Source organism: Lampetra fluviatilis, chromosome 22 (genome assembly GCF_964198595.1).
Source record: "Lampetra fluviatilis chromosome 22, kcLamFluv1.1, whole genome shotgun sequence".
In the NCBI taxonomy this organism is placed as follows: Eukaryota; Metazoa; Chordata; class Hyperoartia; order Petromyzontiformes; family Petromyzontidae; genus Lampetra; species Lampetra fluviatilis.
Window position 1 is genome coordinate 3,154,052 of NC_136296.1, and position 24,741 is coordinate 3,178,792.

The window sequence follows — 24,741 nt, forward strand, 5'->3', positions numbered from 1 at the left end:
AAAACATAAACGGTTAAGTAGGATGAATAGATTAACCATAATATACATTTAACATTCTGTGTTTGTGGTGAGAGTCCATTGAGAATCAATACCTCTTCAACAAGGGAGACTTGGATAACAGTGGAGCAGTATTTATACTTGACTACAGGACTGTAAAGAATGTAATTGTTTCAAATGTGGGGTTCTGGATATGATACTGCCAGAGTACCTCCCCCTAACAATTCAATGTTACAGGGTCTTAAACATCCACTTTACAGCATTCATCTACAGTGTATATTGTAATGCCTCGATATGCGTATATTCGATAAACAAAGTTTCGGTATAATGAACTTTGGATTTTTGTAACCATTAATTTACATAGGAAGCCAAAAAAAGTTAAACAATACATACACTGAAATGAATACAGTATATACAAAATGTTTTAATCGATCTACGGTACTAAAATTAATGAGTAACATATTTATTTTATTTACGTCATTTTTTATTTAATACTGTATAGTATAAAATATGTATTTTTCAATATACGGTAAATTGTTTTTGTTTATAATATGAATGGTAAATTATGTCGTGTTTATAGTTTGAAATGGCAAGTTACGAAGGCTGGGAACGCATCCCCCCATGAGTGATGTTATACGTTATTCAATATACACAACGTTTCAATATACGAAGCTCGAGGAGCGTATCCACTTCGTATGTCGAGGTGTTTACTACTAGACATGCATATTCAAAAATTAAAAGTCACAGTGATTTACAAAGGAAGTGTCCGTATATGGACATGGCTTTTTGACGATGGTAGTAAGGGACTCCTCTACTTACGGACGAGTTAGGTTCTAGAGGTTGTTCGTAAGTCGATGTATTCGTGAGTCCAACATTACTCCTGTCGATTCCAAACATGTTGTACTTCATGTACACTAAACAAGGGGACTGGCTTCAAAAGTTTTACATCTCTTGTAGATGTAGATGCCATTGGTTCTTCAAGTTCTGCAGATGTAGATGCCACTGGTTCTTCACGTTTTGCAGATGTAGATGCCACTGGTTCTTCACGTTCTGCAGATGTAGATGCCACTTGTTCTTCACGTTCTGCAGATGTAGATGCTACTGGTTCTTCACGTTCTGCAGATGTAGATGCTACTGGTTCTTCACGTTCTGCAGATGTAGATGCCACTGGTTCTTCACGTTCTGCAGATGTAGATGCCACTGGTCCTTCACGTTCTGCAGATGTAGATGCCACCATCCCCAACTATTGCGTGGGGTTGGTTGAACTTACGACTCTCGGTCCGAACAGGCAACTGGACATACGAACCAGGTTTGTTCGTATCTCTGAAGGTTTGTAAGTCGAATGTTCGTAAGTCGTGGGGTCCCTGTAGGTGTGGAATGTTATATGGAATGGTGGCAAGGCCTTGGCATACGTGTCAACCCATACGGTATACCCGTATTCTTGTACAGAGAAATTGAGTTTTCAGGTCCATATGGCGTACAGCCGTTTCAATGCGGGCAAAAACATGTTTTTGTCTATTTGTTTGTGTTTCTCCCTTGCGATGGGACTTTGTAGGATGAACGTTGAGATTTATAAGGGTACGGGGTGATCTATGAGATCTGAATTTGTCTGTAATAAGTGAGGCACTGATAAGGGCTTTGGTCACACACTTTATTATTATTCATTTATTTGGTGATGATGCTGTTGCGTTGGCAGAGTGGTGCAAAATAAACATAAACAACTCAGTACATCCGCCAACAACACATTAGTGTGTGTGGCCTTAAAAAGGAACACTATGCAATCGACGTTTTGGGCAATGCGCCTTTTTCATAGCACAATTAATCGGTGAAAAAAAGCGGATTTATAAAATCGGGGCTGTACATGCACAATAATGAACAGTGAACCGAATTAATAATAAGTCAATGTAATCGTGTGAATGTAAAAATGTACAGTAATATTAATACAGTATTTATATAATAATTTTATTTTGGTAATTCTCGTGAATTGATAATAATTCTCCTCTCACCATTATGAGAATAAATAATATTATTAATAATCATGAAAAATATTGATAAATTAAACAATTAATATATGAACTACTACTACTATAATAATAAGAACGCGTGTAATAATGTGGTTGCGTTGTCAGGGCAGGGTGGCGTGTCCCTTTAACTCGCTCTCATATCACCTCCTACGCCCGCAACAGCAGTAATTCTTTCTCATTTCTAAATCACTATCGTTACATAGAAGGGGCTGTCACCAGCATCGTCGTCGTTGTTATTTGAACCGTAACATTATCGGCATTGTCACGGCGGGATATATATAGAGAGAGAGGTTTTATATTTGATAATTTAATTTGTTATTTAGAATTTGAGGCGATGGGGCACAGCGCGTTCCGTCGGCGCGGAGAATGCGGTTTTAAATGAGTGTATAATGTCACGTAATTTTTTTTTTACATTTTAAAACGAGTGAGATTTTTGTTTTAAAGAAAAGGACATTTTTTTAAAAAGAATAATAATATTCTATTGACTATTTTTTTCGTCACGCCGTATCGAGGCCGTGGGTGGGAGGGCTCCAGGCGATGACGGCAGAAACCTTGCGGCGATCAGGTGAGAGAGCGTTCGCTTGTCGTGGTTATTTTAATGCGCTGCGATTAAAGCGAAAGCTTCGTCGCGATTTAAAGCGTAAAGTAAAAAAATAAAATTGTTGATTTGCTTTCGCGCGTTTTGTTTAACGTAAACGAAATCCACCGGCGACGACGCGTTCGCCGCGATCCCCGCGACGTTGCCCCAGCAACGCGCCGACGAGGCTGCGTTGGGCGGGGGGTTGCGAGGGCCGTTAGGGATCGCGACGATTTGGTGTCGTCGAATAAATGAACTGGTGGACGTTGAATCGTCGTTACCTTCCAGTTATGTGCCACAGTGCGCCCCGTTGTGTTAAATGGGGCCCTCTGCGGCCAGTAACAACATTTGGTTATCCAGCGGCATAACAACCTTTGGTTATCCAGCGGCGTGCGCTTAACTGCGAATGAGACCGAGAATGTCGAAACTGAGGTCCCAGATACCTGGGCTGAGAAAAAAAACCTTAAAATGCTTTAAAGATGATAATGGTCTGTAAATTGCAATGGGCCGATGGACTTGACGCGTATTTTGTGTTTCGCTTGTGGGAGAGATGGAGTGGATTTCTGCTTAATTTGCTCTTGCGGCGTGAGAATGGTTATGGGGTTTTGGATCGCCATTGAATTTGAGGCCCAATTCTCCGATTTGATTTTTCCTATTTTTAATATCGAATTCACTTTCATCGTGGGTCACTGCTTTATGCCAAGTTATATGTTCATTTTCATCAACTCCACTGCTCCTCCTCCAAGCCAGCAGCCCTAAGCGGTCCTGCGATGTTCATAATCCACCCAGCACCGGCTAAAATCTCAGTCAGAGGGACACGAGAATTCTGAACCTGTATAACCGCTCTTACGTTAGCAGTGGTGCACAAGCACAATTAACAACAACAAAACCAATTAAACATTAGCAAATAACAGTGTGGGTTTAAATGAAAAAATGTGTATACAAATTTGCTACGTTTTGGGCAAGGGCTCCATGTCTTATGTAGAAGGACCTTAGCCCAAAACGTCGCCTTTAAACAAAAATAAAAATGTTGGCGATATAAACCACAAAAATATAAACATTTAATAGGCAACGTTTCAGGCAATGGCCCTTAGTGTATACAATAGGAGGTTGAGGCGCTTTTGTAAAGCTAATCTGAATGAACTTGACTTATAAAAGTAACATACTGCAGCAATGTACCTACAAATAACGTGAAATATCGTTCAGAAACATGGTCAGCAAAAAAAAATACAACAAAGAAATACGCAGCGATGCATGCTTTGGAATATAAAAAATATGCTTATTTTAAATGTTCATTTAATCATTTATTCCACCCTTGCGTATGGCAATTTAACCAGGAGCTAAATGCCAATAAATGGTGAGGCCTGCTAGCCACGGAAGGTCTTCACGAGAGAGTTGATGTAGTTTTGATATTACCTCCTTGAAGGAGCGCAGACTGCTGTGGCTTTCTTACATGGTCCATAGTTTGGGTTGCATGGCCGCAGTCACTTCTGGCTTGTGTCTTTAATTTCTAATTCGTGAAGGGAGATGTGTGCATTGGCGTGTTTATGTTCTGATGTGGTTGATGGTTCTACCACCGGTATCTTCGAGGAATGTCAAAGCCAGGCGGCACGATGTTTGGGTCACGAATGAGCAGCAGCTGTTTTTTTTTCTGGACGTCCGCGTTGTTCCACTCTGTCCGCCAGCATTTTGCCGGATCTGGGCGAGATTCTAGGATGATAGCACGATCTCAGAAGGGGGATCGGGATTTGAGTCATTGGCAAGGTACATTGGTGGGGTTTTTCGTTCATGGGTAGGTTGTCAATGTTAAGACAACGTGAAAACTCCCTTGCAATGTACATGTCTCTGCGGATATTTGGTTACAGAATGTTCGCCGGAATATGGAGCCAGTGGATTGGTGTTGATTGCAGTGTTCTGGTTATGATGCTAATTGCGCTATTTAATTGTGCATCTCGCAGTTTTGTGTACGAGCTCATGGACCATGTTGGAGCGCAATAATCTTGCCATCGAGTAGATCAGTGAGAGGGCAGCATTCACAGCACATCAGCTGAGGCACCCCAAGTTTCTGTAGCAGGGCGATTCTCTATTTAGCCTTTTTACAGGTCTGTTTTATGTGGATCTTGAAGGTCATACTCCTATTCATGATAATCCCTAGATATCTGGCAGTGGGGTCATAGCGCACTGGGCTACCACGGAAGAACACATCAAGGGTGGCATCTGATGCATGATTGTTAAGGTGGAGAGCGCTTGTGAAGTATTTGGTTGGAGTCTCCAGTGACTGAAATATGCCTCCAGCTGTTAGAATATTGACAGTGTTCTCGAGGTTTGTGCCATGTGCAGAAAGGGCTGCATCATCTGCATATTGAACTTGCGAGATTACGCACATAGCAGGTAACTTGTGTTTCTGTTAAATAGTGACGTGCTCGTTACCGAGCCTTGGGGCAGACCATTGGTCATAGTTCTCTTGCGGCTGTTTACCAGACAGGTGGACACTGACAGTGTGATTGCTGAACCCTTCCTCGATCAGGTGAACAGTAAAACGACATCTGATGATTTTGAACAACTTCAGCAGCAGGCCACGATGCCAAACAGTGCCATTAGCAGTGAAGAGGTCAGTCATTGCTGCTGCATATTACAGGTTTTGTGGGTTAGATCACGTAAATATATAAATGTGTCATTAAACCCCCCACCACCCAAAACAGCCAATTAATAAAGTTTGTCACATAAACAGAACTTGCCAATTTGTTACTAGTACAGCACACTGGTGTGTTGGAGAGCAAAGCCACAACAACGTAGTAATGAATTGGCATGTTCTGTTTACATGACAAACCTTACTAATTAGCTGTGTTGGGTGGTGGCGGGTTTAACGACACATTAATATATTTACGCGATCTAACCCAAACAATATGTTTTATGGATAACATTGGTCACGAAAGCCTACGTGTTAAATTACTGCTGCAGTTTTATGTTGATGCTGGAGATCAGCTTCCGCGAGGGTGGTGAAGGCAATGATCTGTTTGCAGCAGCTACAGCCGGTTCGAAATCTGGCTTGTTCAGGAGGCAATCGGGGGTCGACGATGGGGGAAAGTCTGGAGAGCATGGCACGTTCTACCAGCTGGCGGGTGGAGGGCAAGAGGGATATTGGCCTTCAGCTGGGAGGGTAAGTCTTGCAGCTTTCCAGCGTTTCAGAATAGCAGTGACTTTGGATTGTTACAATTCTTTCTGCATTTGGCCCGTCCCGTGTATGGCGGTGAAGAAGTTTGCAAAGTAATTTGCCATCCGTATAGTCGCAAGTTCCTTTAGTAACTCGGGACACAGGCCATTAGAGCCCGGTGCCTTGTTGGACTTTGGCCCTGAGGGCTGCATCCGTGACAGTGTATATGGTCTTGTTAGATCTGTTACTTATGGTTGTTGTCTCATGGTGGTAGTAAGTTGTTTCCTGATAGCTTGTTTGGCAAACATGTCCATTGGGGCCTTTGACCAGGACAGCAGCTTGTGGGAAGCCACAACGTTCGCTTTGGTTGTTGGCTGTCTCTCCTCTGTTGGCAAAGAGGCACCTAGTTTTCCAGGGTAGCTGCCAGGCTTTATGGCTGGAGTGAGTATTCACCAAAACCAAGGAACACGTGGATGAGACAACATATTCAGGTTAATGACATCATGCAAACTGTTGGAAGGACACGTCCTGCCTAAAAGGGATTGACGGCCGATGGTCAATATAATGATGGAGTGGTTGCCAAGGAATGGAACTTGTCCGAGAGGACGTCCGCCCGGGAGATGGAGTGATGACACTATATTTTTTAGCAAACCTGTTGTACATTATTTTTTATTTTGCTCATATGTTCTGCTTAATGCGCTGTGCTATGAACCCGGTGATCTGAGTTCGATTCCCACTTGCGGCCAACATCTGTGATGAATATCTGAATCATGCCTGAGCCTCCCCTAGGTCAACTAAGTCTCAAATGAGTCCATGGTGCGTTGTGTAAATAGCACTTCTAGGGAGACAAAGGAGACGCGGGTGTCTCCTTTGTCCCAACATTCTGTTACAGGCTATAGGGGTTTGATCTTTGTGCGTGTTTTTTTGGGTGCATTACATTTTAAAAATATCCCCAGGCAACTACAGAGTTTTGAGAAAGTATTATTTACATGTCAACATACTCCTGTGGGGCAAGTGCTACAAAAGAGTTTACGTTTTGCTGTGAAAAGTTCTTCTTGACTGAATATCAGAGTGGTGGTTGCATCGCACGAGTCTGCGATCACGTGCTGTGTTGAGTTTATCAAAGACATCGATGTCTCTGACGATCTGGGATTTGTCCGTTAGAATCAAGTGCATATTGTTCCCAAAGTAACAATTTTGGCTTCTCCACATCCCATTTGTGAGATTTTATTTCAAAGTGTTTGTTATTTTACGATGATGGCTTACGGTTATTGCGTTTTCAAATTATCACGTGGAATTATTTCTGAGGCACGTCTTTTTAAATGGTTCAATGTTTGGTATATTCATCATCGTTCAAAGCTGGAGTGTTGTAAATTGCCCTGCTTAAATGAGTGTAGGGTGGTGGTTATCTCCATTGGCAGCCTTGAGCCATTTGTGGAAAGTCCACGTTAGTATGGCGAGAGTCCGAGCGTTTTTTTAAATCAGTGAACAGCGAGTAGGAAGACGATGAGAACAACACGGAGCAACCTACGCTGTATTTCCAGCGGGGTTTCTACCCAGACACCTGAGCACTACACGTCATTGGATGATTTTAACGATGAAAACAATGTCTTTTCCACCTGCCCTGGTCAGCTTCAGATATCTGACGAGACTGGGAGCATTTTGGGTGATTTATCCTGAGGCCTTTTTAGGCAAGGTGGTCACCAAAGCAAGGTAGCTGTGGAACAACGTTGCTAGCAGGGCAGTGCATTGAAAGTTCATTGCTGTACTGTACAGTACTATGCTCCAACATCTATTTTCCCTGTTGTGTACAGTGACCAGAGTGGCCAAGTTTAGTGAATAATCTCCACAACCGGCACGGTTTAGGGAGGCCCTCATTCGGCAGTGGATTGAGAAAAGGGCTGTAAATATCCACGTACTTACTATGTCCATAATTAAACAAAAAAAGTCAAACTATGATGATGTTTGCCTATTTGTTTTTCTATCAGTGGTATGCACATGGAGATAAACTGAATACTCTACTTCAAGAAAAATACATATCGGTGGATATCAAAGTTTGCACAGATGGATTATGAATCCAGAAAATGCATTATGAATCCATCTGTGGGACTGCTAGCTTCTAGCTTGCTGGCAGCCTAGCAGATTTGAAGATTCACAACAAACGATGATCTCTTCGTGATCCACCAACCCAACCTCCAAAGTGCAGGATTATAGGCACACATCACCTCCCCCAGCAGTCATCAGTGATCAAATGTCGTTGGTCCGATTAACATAGTGCTAGCCTGCACTTAAAAACTTAACTTTAATAACGGGTGACTGCCTCGATTCGCCCCGAGTAACTAGCTCGGTGGTCTAAAATCATATTACCTTCCAGGGCCACCTAGCTTCTTCCCTCCGTGTGTGTTCTTTTTTTTAATTGCGAGGAATGGCATGCTCGAATGGAAGTTGTCTCGAATAATGAGCGTTCGTTAGGTCCCACGTTCCATCTCCTTTTGCGTCACATCTCACATCCCACACCATAGCAACGCAGCCTCCGATGCACGCTGCAGGGGGCACCGTTGCGATGTGAAGGATGGAGGGCGCTTACTTTTCATCGCCAACTCCCTTTGCCCCCGGTGGCAGATTTTCAGGGGCGACGCAGGGCACCATCGTTCATCTCGGAGAATAGTTATCAAGCGGTTGTGAAGTCGTAATTTTATTCTTGTGTGCCCGTGGCTTTATAAGCGAGGTGCACGTTGTTGGATATTGGTGGGTTCAATCGGATCTTTCCAGCTGTTGCGAGGGAGTGATTCGTAAGGGCCAATTGGAAACAGTCTTGACGTCACGGGATGTGGTTGTCCCGTTGTTTCTTTTGTCAAATGCACTGTTGAACACGGAGGCTTTTGCGATCGATGTTATTCATTCATAGTAAAGGTTATTTTAGATTAGATCGCATGAATATAAATATGTCTTTAACCCACCGCCACCCACAATTCTGGAATAATCGCATGATGAAGCTGATTGTAATCACCTGCGAAAACATCGTACTTAAATTGTAAGTGTTGTGGGTTTACTCTCCAACACACCGGTGTGCTGTACCAGTAAATAATTGGCGCGTTTTGTTTACGTGACAAACCTTACTAATTGGCTGTTTCCTGTGGTGGGTTAAAGGCACATTTAGATTTACGCAATCTAATCCAAAATAGACGTTGCCATGGGCAACTACACTGTTGATAAAGAACATGAAAGAAAAAAAATGAAAACAGAGCCATTGTTTTCTTTGCCACATTTGAGCTGAGACAGCTTAGGGCCCTCGTGGTATGGGTGGTTTTCCACTGGCTATTTGCCATGCTGAGCCACACTGATATACACCGGCCTCAAAAACGAACTGAATCTGACTTGGGGCCAAGCAGGGCCATTGGAGGCGTTCATTGTGTGTGACGTAAGCAGAGGATTCGCATTGCACTATGATAACTGCTGGTACCATCATTCGCCCCAACCACATGTTCGTATGTAACGTTGCAAATAAGATCCGTCATACACATTTAGAAGGGTGGTGAACTTTCATAAAGTTTACCGACACAGTCAGCAGTGTGACATCGCCTGATGTTGCAACAGCCCTCAGGACTACAGTGCTTCTGAAGTCCCTTCAATAGTCCTCTGATCCTCTTATCCACACGAGGTGGTGAACTTTCCACGTGATGTGCCAAGGTTCTTCGCAATCAAAGCAAAACCTTTAGTTCCCAGAATAGATTAAGTGAAAGACGTGATTTAGTAGGATGTGTGTTCTGCGTAGCCGTTGGGTGACTGGACTGAGACGACCGACTCGCTGCGTGTGAGAGTCAACTGTGACTGATTCCTGGTGTGACGTGGCATTTACCCCTTCAGCAAGACGGGCACAATTAAGGTCATTGTCTTCAAAAATTGGTCGTAAGTTTTTGCCACAATTTCTGCCAGATTGGTTCTATCGGCGCCATCTAACGAGACGGGAATCTATTGGGAACACTTGCAGAGCAGTGGAAGCTGTCGTGTTTGAGAATTGCTCAGAGAAGTGGATATCAAAGAGCTATCTGAGAGATCCCTAGTGGCCTGATCCACACAGTAAAGGGCAGCACTTACCCATCCAGAAATATATTTGTCGCATAACAGTAAAAGTAATATTTAAATTCTTAGAGCTGACAATTGATTCGTGACTGGGTTGAGATGATAAACTCTCTAAGCTTGAGAAGGTTGTTTAATTACAGGCCCCTGCTTGAATGTGAAACCAGGATCTCAGCGGTGCCAGTGCAGCACTCTGACCTTTGAACCACCCAGCCACCTCTCAGTACACATCAACATAGATTCGTTATTCTGTTTACATTTTCAAAAAATTATAAGCGTTATTTATCTCAGCGTTATTTTTGACGAGCCAGGAGAGAATTTGACGGAAAGATGACGCAGTCGGAAAGTGGCGAGTTCCAACCCATTTTTGGGAGTCAACCCAGCCCATCATTCTCTCGTGGTCAATAAAATTAGTACCATTTTGTGTCAAGTCAACAGTGTTCTGTCATTATGTATATCCTGGTTCCCTCCATAGATGTGTGGAATTGCACCACTTAGCTCAGGACCACCAATGAAGAGAAGCATTGCCTGAATTACTTCTTCACTGGATTTGCTGCTACCGTGCATTAAGGGAAACCTGCTTCCAAAAGCTAATGCTGCCTATGTGCAACCTAATGTTCCGAGTGCTTTACGAAGCCTGCAACACACACACACACGGAAATGAACGGTACATATGAACGTGATATGCCGATCGAAATCTTGCATGCTGTGTGACTCAGTGTTGTTTAGCCTAAAATAAAAAAAATGGAATGACCAGTAGCAGATAACTTTTTTTTTATAATAGTTGTTTCACTGTGAAAATATACATTTGTAACTGAGTATTATATTGGCCAAAGATAAATGCTTGGAGAGGTTTGACAAAGTCAAGGGAAAATGTCTGCATACTCAAATTAATAACGAATGTGCACTCATCTCCATTGGTAGACCTGAGCCTGTGGTAGAAATTCCACATTTCTGTGGCAGGGCCAAGCCTCTCCAATGGGTGAGCACTGGTGACTAGAAGTGGAACGAGGCAGCTTTTCATCCACTGACGTTGATTAAGATGATGCATTCATTTATTCGTGCTTGAAATGTTTTTGTAATTCATTTGTGCATCAACCTTAGAGTCACTCGATGCGCTACCATTCAGCCGGGCGGTCGTGGCGCACGCCAGTAATCCAGCACTGGAGGCAGTGAGGGTTGGTTGGCTCCTCGTGTCGTGGGGGGCTGTGTGGGTTGTGGAAGGATAGAGGGTTCACGACCGGTTCAACGATTATACGTTAGCCGTGTCGGGGAATCTAATTATTCCACAAGAGCGAACATTTAAGTATTTGCCAGTGTGAGGATTAGTATGGGTTTGAGTATTTGTCACATGAGTGGTAAATGCCCAGTCTATACTATAGTTAATTAAACATATGATTGCTGTGCCCTAAACCTGAGGGCAGTGGCTATATCCTAGGGAGGGACTCTCCCATCGCAGTAATGTGGAATTCCCCACCACTTGATTAGGACCACCATTAGGTGAGTTGAAGAACGATGTATCGAATTTTGTTTACCTAAATCCCCAGTCTCTCGTATGTTGAATCCATCGGTGACAAAACAGCAAGGCCTGTGGTTATCCTGTGAACTGATTCGCGCCTGCTAAAGGAATGTGGAGTTTTCACCGCTGCTTCTCATCTGGCAATGCAGAGGAGCACTGCCCATGGATTATTCGAGCAGAGGAACGCTCTGTCCATTGAAAACCTTTACACGGTGGGTTACCCTAGCTTTCTGAATGCCAATTCTGATTTATGAGTGACGTCTTCGCCTGCTATGACCTGACATTGTCGTTGCGGTGGTAATGGTGACACTACGATATAAGGTCCATGATAATCATATCATCCATAATAGAGGTTTTTGGGTGAGATTGCGTAAGTATAAATGTGTCTTTAAACCCGACACAGCCGATTAGTGAGGTTTGTCACATAAACAAAACGTGCCAATTAGCTACTAGTTCAGCACACCGGTGTGTGTTGGAGAGTACACCCACAACATTTACATTTATATTTACACGATCTAACCTAAAAAACCTCTTATGGACAATATTGGTCGCGAATGCCTACGTTTTAAATTAATCATATCTATTTAGAATAATATCGGTATTACAGCCGCTCATTTTATTTTTTTCAAATATTTTATTTTCTTGCAGAATATTCGTGAACAAAAACATGAATAATTAAAAAGGGATATATTAAATGATTGCTTTGTAAAATGTTATCAGGAGTCATGACAGCATGGCGACTATATCTCACCATCATTTTAAGAGGATGTACTATTATTTTGAAATGTTTAGTTTAACCGACAGCATGTGTGTTGTGAGCAGTAATTTGTAATAATTATGGAGACTTTATGACAGGCTTAAGATGAGTGAATTTCAGTCAAAGGTCCTTTAAGCAATCTTTATTTGTACTGGGAGTACAGCAAAGCACATAACATACAAAAACAACGTGAAATAAATTTACAAAGCTGTCGCCACACTTTCAACATTTTTTTTATATTGCTATCGTTTCACGGAATATTATTGTGTCCGGGCAACTCTTCATAACAGCAAGGGAAGTGGCCATCCTGTGGGAAGACCTGGACCCACCACAGTATTGTGCGTCTTCAAACCGATCCAGGGCCACCGTTGGAGAACAACACCCAATATTGATTGTAGCATGGAGACACATTGACATTTTTTGACCTATTCATTGAAGTGGCCCAGAATTCTTTGTGCCCAGCCTGCCCCACGGTTAATCTGTCGGCGTCTGCTGTGACCTAACGGGTAAGCCAATCTCTTGTCCTCTAGAGCAAACGGGGACCCTCCGCACTCCTGCAGAATGTTTCCCTCCCATCTCTCATTTTGAGCTCGGAGACACTTTCACTTATTCAGCAGGGGGTGGGGGCGTGGGGGTCTCTCGCTGCTCTGCATGCCGCCCGCTTTGCCCCTCATTTAATCCGTCACCGGCTGCCGACAAGCCGCGGCCACCGCCGCCGATCTAACGGCGACGGTTGCAGGCGCTCCATCTCCTCGATCTGCCCTGCTCACCGACGAGCGGCGGGCGGGGGAAAGAAACGTGTTCCGCTTCGTTGCCCCTTCCAGGAAATGGCGAGCGGCCACGGCGAGGGCAGAGAGCCGGCCGCGGCATGCGGTGGGAGTGCGCCCGCGCCACCTGCGCCGCCGCTGCCGCTCGCTTCGGCTCCACGGCGTCTCCGCTCCGTCTCCTCTGACTGCGGGGAGGTGAGTTGTTGGCGTCGGCACGTCGGGGGATGGAGACGGTGACGGTGGGTGAGCGCGCCGTGTCCGCTCGGCGGGCGGCGGAGGCCGCCGCGGGTATTTGCGTGCCGCCCGTGGCGCGCGAATTGACTCGTTTGTGATTAATGTTCTTTCGCGGAACTCGGAAACGCTCGCAGACGTGAGCTCAGAGGTCATCAAATGAAAGTGAATTAAAACTGTATTCTCTGGCCTCTCTCTGTGTGCTGCGGAGAAAGGCCATTGCCCAAAACGTCACCTCGTATATTTTTCTCTTTTAGGAAATTTAGCATTTCTAAATATCCGATACTGTTGAAAAATGCGCGGGTCGTGTGGAGGTATTAAGTCGTAACTAAAGACTGATTTTAACAGTATATTTTTACTGTATCTCTTGACATGGGATGGTTATGGATGACTCCTGCATCACAGCTGGCCTTTCCAGACTTCGCTGCGCAATTGCTCTCCACTGGCGTCTATTCACCACATTTGTTTTTGTCGAAACTAAAATCACTGGGCCATTACTGAAGCTCTATCTCCCAGGTCCTGGATTTGCTGAAATCTTTCCGTATAAAGACAATGATTCCGTACTTGCTGGATGTATGAACACCACTTGGATAACCCATTTAACATCTTCTTACATCTAACGTGCTTTGTTTTGTCATATTAATGTTCGGTACATTTATAGCCACAATAATTTCCTGTTAAAATGTGCGAGCCCAAGCTGCAAAGTGGAAGTGCCCGCACAGACGTCAATATAAATGCATGCGCATTATGCGCGTTGATTCATTGCCCCCCCCCCCCATTCGCGCAAAAAGGGCGCACAAGTGTTACCATCACATCTACGCCTCTATTTAAGGAACGAAATAGGTGGACTTCTCCAAAAATCTGTCTGTCGCCTGATGATGCTAGCTGTAATTACTGGCGAAACGTCGTACTCAGATTGTAAATGTTGTGGCTTGGCTCTCCAACACACCGGTGTGGTGTACTAGTGACGAATTGGCACGTTCTGTTTACGTGACAACCCTTACTAGTTGGCCGTGTCGGGTGGTGGCGGGTTTAACGACACATTTATATATTTACGCGATCTAACCCAAAAAAACCTGTATCATGGATAAACGCAGTGTTTGAACAAATACAAACAAGGGAGACGTGCATTCATCACCTCTATTTAGCCGAGTTTGCTAACCACAAGCTGCACAAGGCCAGTTGGGATATCTTTGATTAGATTTGAAGCTTTCGTGACTGCAGGAATTACTCTTTGGTTCTTTTGGTAATGTCAAGTAGAAAATCAAATCAAATAGATTACGATGTTTCAGTTGCAACACAAGCAGCCATCATCAGGCAAGAATGAGTGATAAAACACAGACACGGAAACAACATAGGCAGACACACATTTGTCTTGGTGTGTGTCTCGCTCGGTGTGTCTTTGTGTGTGTCTCTCTCTGCATGTGTCTGCCTATGTTGTTTCCGTGTCTGTGTTTTATCATTCATTCTTACCTGATGATGGTTGCTTGTGTTGCAACCGAAACGTCGTATTCTATTATTATTTGATTTGATTTTCTACGTGACTTTACCGAAAGAACCAAAGAGTATATTTATGATTCTTCGAATCCACGTGAAATGCTTAAGACTCAAAGCAGCCAAGCTAAGGTACCCCAATAAGAGTCGGAGACCCATCCCGGTGATGGGGGGCCGCACTCTGTGGGTGCCCCCTCGAGCCTGTGGTGGAAATTCCAGATTCCTCTCATCGTGTTCAGTCTCTCTCTCTATAACGCTCTACTGCCACTCTTGACTCGCCGAAAAGTGGCACAAATGTTTTCGACCCCAGAGGGGGGTTTGAACGGCTGAGGTGACAATCCGAACAGGATTTGAACTTGGGAGTCGTCCTGTTGAGTGATCTGCCACAGTGCCACCCAGCTGGATTTAGTGGAAAGGCGAAATAACGCGATGTATTTTGTCTTTCCACTGCTGTCGGGCCAAAATGATTTCTCGACCTTACTTCAGCATGTTGGTTTGGTTGGACAAAGGGTAAGCGCGCAGGACTGATTTAGATATAAGCTAAACTATTTTTTATTTTGCCAGGTAAGGCCCACTGAGCTCTGTAGCTCTTTTTCAGAAATGACCTGGTCACAAATGATAGCCCAGTGAAGTGGCTTATCATGTGGATGATTTTCGCAGCCAAATACAGTCGTCAGGTTCAAACCCGCAACCTCCTATGTACCAGGCGAGGTGGTTAACATCTCGCGATCGCGGTTCCCCTCGCCGTTGATATTTAGCTATGGCCAGGAATCAAACTTGGGGGTTAACCGGGAATCGAACTCAGGCGGGGGATTGAATTCACGTGACCGGGTTCGTACCGCAGTGTGCTAACCACTGCGCCACCACTCGCCCTCTCCAGTGGCAGGATGGTGTTTGCGAATGTGGATTGCCGCGACATATTCTGCGGCTGTCTGAATGTCTTCACAACCGCACAATGGAAGTCCCCGATACATTTTTTTTCTGAAGTCGCTGTACTTAATGAAATCATTTACTGGCAGGCAATAAAAAAAAAACTTGGGATTTTGACTTTTACATTGATAAACTAATAGCATGTTCAATCCAACTGTCAACTTTAAGCTTGGGAGGGCGAGTGAGCCCACCCCTGGGCTATGCATCCACCCAGTATATCTCTTTATCTTTCTACGGCTTTCAAATTTGTCTTGGCTTGGCTTGGGCAACAGCGTGCATGGCCAGGCCCCACCACACCCATGCGTGCGTGCTTACTGCAACAATATGGAACCTTTTGCCACACAGCTTGGGGGAGAGTTACTAAAGATATAATGTGCTGATCGAGCACATATAGCAGAGTGGCTACACTCCGGTATTACTAATGTATGATTACATGTCACTAATATAGTGAGGGAGGCATGTGAAGAAGCTTGGTTTTCTGCACCCTAGCAAATATTTTGGAAGTGTTAAAATGCGCCGAGTGCATTGCTCGAAACGGCAGCTAAATGGCAAAGGCGTTGTGCTGTGATTGCAGAATGTGTTGTTTAAACACATTCGAAAAACACCAGCCACAACACGGGGCAACGATTTCTCTCACGTGGCACACGTGCGCGTTCCTCTTTTTAAACTCATCGGAATCCGACGACATAACCATCGCAAGGTGGTCAGCCACCTTAGGTGAGACAGCGGTTCCCTTATAAGAGAAAATGGAGGCACTATCACGTGACTTTTAACAGACGGCTGCTCTAGACTTGCCCTGTTAATTTGTTTGTTTGTTCCCTTAGTTGAGGGCAGTGTCAAGTCTATGAAACCGCTGCACCAAGAACGCCGTGCCAACGTTCTGTGGCGTGGGCGTTTTATTTGGAGTGGCTCAAGTCACGATGTCGCACTGCTCGTCTCCATGGGCGTTTCTCATTCAGTGGTGGAAAAATACCTCCTGTGGCAGCAGCCTGTCTCTCCGTAGACGGTGAACTTCCCACCAAGTGGAAAACATCTTAGCAACCCTATAGGGATGATGATGATGGTGATAACGGTATTGGACATAGTGAGTCTCTTATTGTTTTGTTGATTCATGCATTTAAAAATGCGTTCATACCATGTAATGGAATATCTACACTGCTATTCCATTGGCAGATAACTTTGTTCACCGATGAAAGGAATCAAATATTTTTTAAGTTTAGTACAAACTTAAAGTTACGTCAAACTTTAAGCTGACCTTGCCCCATGAGATAAACCAATCGGTCCTCAGGCTCTCATTTTTGGAGGTCCAAATACAAAAAAAACATGGTATTGTAAAGGTTTTTTATAGTTATAAGTTAGATTTTATTATTTATGCTAATTTATACTTTTCAAGGCCTCTATAGTTAATAATTCACGAGTCTTTCCATTTGTGATGATTGTACGCAGGGCTTAATTTCTCACTGAATATTTTTCTGGCGGCTGGTAGACTGTAGGAGGCTCGTGATTTGCAGCTACAGGCAAAGCGAGATGCATGTTGGGTGCGGAAATATTTTCTTGAGTAACCGACCCAGACAGACCCTGATAAGATTTAACTGTGTCTTGACTTAAAGCTTTCGTGACTGCAGGAATTCTAATTCTTTGGGTCTTTCGGTAAAGTCACGTAGATAGGTTCAAATAAAATAACAAAAACTACGACGTTTCGATCGCAACACAAGCGGTCGTCATTAGGAAAAGATGACGACCACTTGTGTTGCGATCGAAACGTCGTAGTTATTTGTTATTTTCTTTGAACCTATCTACGTGACTTTATCGAAAGACCCAAAGAATATAAACTGTGTCTGTATGTATTACATGTATAAATATATCCGTCACAGCAGTAAGCTTCTCCCTTATTAGTTCAAATGCCAGCCAGGGTCAACTCGGCACCGTTATCATCAGTAACCGTCATCATGCCTCCCAAGTTGGTAAATTTAGCACTTCCTGGTGATGCTGCACTACTTGAGAAGTCAACGGAACTTGTATTATGGAGATACTAGGCCCTGCCATAAGACTGTGGAATTTCCTACACTGAACCAGGAGCACCACTGACTACGCTCGGTTCAGAATGGAGGTAGTGAAATTATACTTTCTCTTACAGAAGCTACTTAAGCTCCATACATGTTCAGAGCAGTATCGTACACTAATGCACTTGGGTCTGTAATATTTTTAATATCCAATTTCAGATCAGCATGCTGGTTTGTGTGGGCTGAGGGTAAGGAGCATATCATTGAGAACATGTAAGTGCAGTTTAACAGTTGATTTAGCTCCACTGCCCTCTGCTGCACTCTACGTAGGCCCACAGCCTTTAACAAACCTGAAGGTCGCCCATCTGAGTACAATACATGCTCATTCTGATTGGCCTGCGAGATCTGCCTGTATGACAAGCCATTTGTGGAGAAAATTAATGAGGCTTCTCCAGAAGAAGACACTGAGGCTCCTGTCCATTTATCCTGAGCTGTGGATATGCCCGGTTGTTCTTGTCACATTTTGCTGTAGTGTTGCACGCTCTATGCGTAAGAAAAAAGTGTGGCTCTGCCTAAGAAGGCGCACGGTCAACGCTGGCGCTCTGGGTTCCACTAGGCTGTACCAAGATTTTCCAGGGTTCACCTCCCACCCATGTTGCCTTCTACCTTCGGGTTAATCCTGAGAAAGCACTGCAACTGGTGCAACTGTGAAACAAGGACATTATGTACTCTTTGGTTCTTTCGGTAAAGTCACGTTGGCATAAAATAATGATGGACGCTTGTGTTGCGCCCGAAACGTCGTGATTTATTTTATTTTATACTTACGTGACTTTACTGAAAGAACCAAAGAGCATGGATTCCTGCAGTCACGAAAGCTTCAAATCAAGAAAGGACATGATGCTTCATTATAAAAGAAAGGTTTGGTGGGTGGATGGACGGTCGCATCCAAAGGGCGTGTGGCCTGCTAGTTTACAATGGAAATGAATTCAGTTAAATTGTTTTAGGATTGATTATATAAATAAAGCAGATGTTAAAGACCCCACACTATTGTCATGAAACCCACTGTATTTCTCCAGTGTCACAGCCCATTTCCCAAGCTTGAGACCAAACATTATTCGCAACTAAATACTCGACTACAAGATTACGAGTCAAAAAGATTCCCTGCACAAATAAGCATTGAGGTGCCACTGATCTGTTTACAGCCCTGAGCCATTGGTGAATCATCCACATTTCTCTGGTGGGGGTGAGTTGAACCCCCACAAAGCGATACGTATTTTATCGTCCACCGAAGGATGATGGTCTTAAAATATTATTTCATAACTATCGTTCAGTCTTATCCATTAGAGCGTCTTTGCTTGGGGTTTCTGTTGCTCATAATATCTTGATTTGTTTTGTTAATTGTGCTCTTGCACCACTGCCAACGCAGCGTCATCAAATAATTTTTGAGATTAACCGTTTACATCTCAAAACGCCATTGTCCAAAATATCGCCAATTTGGAATGTATATGTGGCTGCTTTAAATGGGTTGTCGTTGACGCATGTTCACTTTTCACGTCTGTACGTTCCTGTAGAGTACCACCACAATGCGCTACACATGGTGACGGATGGAGTGTCGAGTGCTCTGGGTTTGCGAATGGACGTGTCTGGCAACATATTGCGTTTATATCCGCGACTTGCGTATCCATGCAAAGTGCATAATAAAAGACCTGAAAAAGATTATAATAAAAATACTTTAAATGGCTTCATAATCACAGGCAGCATTTTAATCAAGCACGTTATTACAGTACAGTGACTTCATTACAGTGTTGATTTAGTGAACTGTTATTGATAACAATAATAATGGTAATAGCAGGCCATAACACAGGGCAGCCCATTCGAAGTGGGGCGGAGGGTTTGGCCGGCCAGTTTAGTCGCACCGCTTGACTCGAATGCACATTTTCGTTTTCATCTTAATAATTACACGGAAAACGCTCGTGCGGAAACTGCAAATGTTTTTTTTTTAAAGCCAATACAATTGCACGTCGCCGTCAAAGGACGATGCAGTGCGCCTGCGTGGGCAACCGCATGTTGTTGGGTTTTTTTAGCCAGCGGGCCCTGTGCGCTTATACGCGTTCGTTGCAAACATTGACGCATCGTTGTGCGGACGGCAGTCCACGGCGCTCGCCAGTGAGATGCAACGGAGGTGGCGTGCACGTGGGTTTGTTGCCCACGGCGGTGCCCGTGGTTCTTCTCGCTCGTTCCGGCGATTTCAGACTGAGCGCTGAACCAGCGCCCCCCCCGCCACACGGCTGAGATTCCGGCCTTAAATTTCCTATGCGCTTGATTCGACGTGTGTATCATGCAGCTTAAGAATGTATATTGATCGATTAATTAATGAATTGTATGTACGCACCGTACGTAGACAACTGTGCTAATCGGATGTGCTAGTCGCTCCTCCCCTGCCGTAAAGTACTGGGTAATAAGTATATTTGAAGTAAGTTTGGAAGTAGTTCTGTGGTGTCATCTTCAGGGGTCGTTGCTGGACACGATGTGAGGATCCTGCTGGCTGATGGAGTACTCGAAGGCTTTTTTTTATTACACATAGTGACATGACTATCAAAACAATAGCGATCTTATAATTCATGAGGACAATAAGAAAACGTTTATTACATTAAATATTTTTGCTGTCATAGTAAACAAACAATGTCTTATTACGTGATGCAGACAGCACGTCAGGAAATTATTTTGTTGTCAGTGCACAGGGAGATGGGTAAGGCGAATCACCGTGAATCTGTAATGTGGAAACAGCAGCACCGTTTACAGTGTGGTGACTCAGACTGACATTTGATAAAAATAACTGCGGTAGTTTCCATAAGAACAGACCCGTTTTTTTATTATATATACTAGATGCTGGGTAACAGTGTGTGGTGTAATCCAGTGATCTTGAGGTGAGATTGATGAAGCACTTACAGATGGAACCTCTCTGAAACCCCCACATTTCTCAACAAACATGCACTGCCTGCAGGAGGGAACAGAGAAAATCGTTTGTCTCTCCGTCCACTTGTCCTGGCGAGGGCCGCGGTGGCAGCGTGTTGAGTGGGGCTCCCCAGACCTCCCTTTCTCTGGCGACAGACTCTGCCACTACATTACGATGCACTACTATACACTACACTATACACTACTACACTATACACTACACTATACACTACTATACTATACACTACTATACACTACTACACTATACACTACTACACTATTTACTACTATACACTACTACACTATACACTACACTATGCACTACACTATACACTACACTATACACTACTACACTATACACTACTACACTATACACTACTATACACTACTACACTATACTACACTACTACACTATACTACACTATACACTACTACACTATACACTACTATACTATACACTAGTACAGTATACACTACTACACTATACACTACTACACTATACACTATTATAAACTACACTATACACTACTACACTATACACCACGACACTATACACTACTATACTATACACTACACTATACACTACACTATACACTACTACACTATACACTACACTATACGCTACACTATATACTATACACTACACTATACACTACTACACGATACACTATAGACTACTATACACATCTACACTATACACTACTACACTATGCACTACTACACTATACATTACTACACTATGCACTACTACACTATGCACTACTACACTATGCACTACTACACTATGCACTACTACACTATACACTACTACACTATACACTACACTATACACTAGTATACACTGCTACACTATACACTACTATACACTATACACTACACTATACACTACTACACTATATACTACTACACTATACACTACTACACTATACACTACTACAATATACACTACACTATACACTACACTATACACTACTACACTGTACACTACACTATACACTACACTATACACTACACTATACACTACTACACTATGCACTACTACACTATACACTACTACACTATACACTACTACACTATACACTACTATACACAGACTCTAGCACTTCCTGGGGGCGTTCCCAGGCCAGCCGAGCGACGTCGTCCCACCGCCAGCGTGGCCTGGGCCAGCCCCGGGGTCTTCACCCAGTGGGACGTGCACGGTAGAGTTCCAGGGGGAGGCTTGGGCCTCCCATTTGCGTAGATCTACTCTTGTTTTTCCGTTTCCCCCCCCCCCCACGTGAAAAATAAAAATTGTAACAAGAAATCGCTTAACTGCCCCAAGCAGGACCCTCCAGAAAGATAATCGTGAACGTTTGGTGATACATTCCTGGGCCAAACAAAGACCTATAAAATTCTGCAGTGTATTGCAAATTTCTCACATTAACATCATTAGACCCGGCCACTTGTTTATAACCCTTGGGCTACACCCATTTCAAACCTTTTAAAACAGTCTGCCTCAGCAGCAGACCATGCTTTCCCACCTGATGACGGACGCTTGTGTTGTGCCCGAAACGTCGTGATTTATTTTATTTTATACCTACGTGACTTTACCGAAAGAACCAAAGATTATGGATTGCTACGTGGATTTTGGTCTTTGAAAAAAAAAACACGTTTGCTCACAGGTCTGAGGCACATTTATCTTTGACTTTTGTTGTGAGAGGCGTAATTAATCTCATTTAGAGGGCACTGAATGGGTCCGTTAATAAGGGACCTGTAAAAAAATGCAGCCTAATTTTTCCAAAAATCTAGTGCAGGTGCAAAACACTCTGAAGGGCAACCACTGATGAGGAGCATTCATCCACTTTGATTTCCCCCTTTGCAGAGAGCCGCACACTCCTCCCCCCAACACTGAGTGCCGCGTTCAAGTGCCAATCTGCCCCTAATGGTGGACCTTTCAGCCCTTGACGAGTTCACCGCTCTAAGTACGAGTGCGTCGTGCTCTCATCAGCCACCGTGAAGAGATGCCCTGTGTGTGTGTGTGTGCCTCTTCACGCCATGTGAATAGCGTGCTTATTGGGAGCCGCACTTTGTGCGGTGAGGCGCGTACTTTGAAGAGGTGATCCACCGTTACGCACCCACAGATCATCGGTCTGTTGTCTCCGCTACGGAGATTATGTGGTCGGCAGAGCCCTGACACCGGTGGTTGAGTCGCAACCTTGTCTCTGAATATTGCCTAAGATGTGCTCATCTGTCTCAGCGAGTGTAACACGTGGGCTTTCGTAACCAATATCCATCATAGAGGGTTTTTTGGGTGAGATCTCTCAGCTTCAGGGAGTGTTTGGGGGCTTGGATTTTCATCTTGGTTCGGGTGCTTATGTGAAATTTTTTTGATAATTTAACAAACAATGTGCATACCAATTTGCCTTAAATAGGCGGCTTGCAGTGGACAAATCTTTTCTGCAAAAATTATCCTTTTAAACTATGTTAAGTGTTTTACTATCGAAGGTTTGCAGTTTGACCAAAAAACTATTCAAAAATCCACAGTTAAAATATTTGTTTGCACCCTTTAACACGTAAATATTTGTCAAACCCCTCTTAGCCGCTGTGTTGCCAGAATCAGAATCTTTATTTATCCTGGAGAAATCCGATGAGCCAATTAAACCCTTTTCACAGATGTCCAGTCGGGGATGGGTCAGAAAGTTGCAGCAACAAACAATGCACAAAGACGATGGAAGTGCAAAGTATAGTGAAAGGTAAGCAGATCAAATTGTGGGGGATGATGGAAAATCAGAAATCCGATAATCCGTCATGTGACTTGAAAATGTTCTCCCACAGTATTGATGATAATCGTGGGCAACAGGACAAATCGTGACTCCTTTTGCGATAAATGAGCAGATGCGGGCGTTCCTCGCATAACGCGCGGCACGTGTTCCTGAAAAACAGCGCATTAGCCGAAGTGCGTTGTGTGAAGCCTATGGTCACATAGAAATGCATGTTATATGTATAATTTAATTGAATAATTTTAGCCCTGAATATACAAAATATATGTATCAATTTAATGCTTAATGATAATATGAATAACATTACAAAGAATACTAGTTCTCTGAGTTTAATGACAAATAATAATTTAAATAAAAAAGATTACTACTTACAAATATTACTTAATAAGGAGTAATAGCAGACCTTCTTGAACGCTTCCATGGGCTGCTTCTACTCAGATCTATGACGACTACGCTGGGCCCTGCCAAGGCGCGGTGACGCCCTCAGATCAAGATTTAAAGTGCAAAAATATTTTTTCGTTACTTTGAATTTTTATCATTGAAAAAAAAATTTGTTACTTAAAATTTTTTTTTTATAATTTCGTTTTTTTTTTATTGAGCGCATGACCGTGAGCGTGAACTCTGTCCCTAAAATATGTATCGCGTAACCGCGAACTCACGCTACGGGGGTGCGTGTTACGCGAGGAATACGTATTAGGAAGCCGTTCTATAATGCGGGACGGAAAAACTTCAGGTAATAGAAAGAATAGCGTTGCTGATATTCGGAGTGTCCGCAGAACAGATCTCTTCCGTGGATAATGGGCGTTGTGGATAATAGGGTCATGGATAAAGAGGAGTTCTGCAATTAAAGGTGCGCATCACATCTTGTATGGGTGGCATCTGTAAATAATCCTAAGGCAGTGATGATAGTTATCAAACTATGTGGCAAGCTGAATTGACACCGAAGCAAACATTGAACTGGCAGCCTTCCGATTTCCTTTTGGGCACTCGACCACTATAAGCACATGGATCACAGAGTCCTTTATCTCTTAATGTCTGGAATTACGCAATAAGCATTGATTTTTAGGAAGTGCGTTTGGGGTCGAATGTTCGTGGAGTATTTTTTTTCTACCAATATATATATTTTTTTAAATGCTGATTTGATGCTATTTACTGCCAGTGCGGTAACTTTTCGCTGAAAAGTATGGTCATAGCTTTTGTTTTTGCGAGGTAAAATCATTCACAAATTAAAGCTTTTTTTCGATGGGGTAGGGGGGGTGCTGGTTACATCATAGCAGCCCGGTTACAGCAAATAAAAAAAACACGAACAAAGCAATCTAAAAACAACAGTTCACGATCAAGCCGCGCATCAACGTCCTACAAATAGCGCAACCAACACGAACCAGGTGCTGGCTTTGACAGGTCACATGGAGGCCGGTTTCGAACGCCGGCTCAAAACAGGAGCAGCATTCGTTGACCTCCCTCCCTCTCAACACAAGCAACCATCATCAGGTA

General features: G+C 43.6%; 1 protein-coding gene across 3 annotated transcripts in view; it reads left to right on the forward strand.

Annotated features, from left to right (window-relative positions):
* Window positions 1-2,127: 2,127 nt before the first annotated feature.
* Window positions 2,128-24,741, forward strand: part of LOC144938457 (tyrosine-protein kinase Yes-like) — a 100,564-nt gene continuing 77,950 nt past the window's right edge. Inside the window, exons 1-2 of one of the 3 annotated variants that reach the window (XM_078866276.1) lie at window positions 2,128-2,586; window positions 12,933-13,070. The gene's annotated coding sequence lies outside the window, so the exon portion shown is untranslated. Of the gene's footprint in view, window positions 2,587-12,597; window positions 12,615-12,663; window positions 13,071-24,741 lie in introns of those variants that run through there. The other 2 variants (XM_078866278.1, XM_078866277.1) reach the window with 2 other exon arrangements.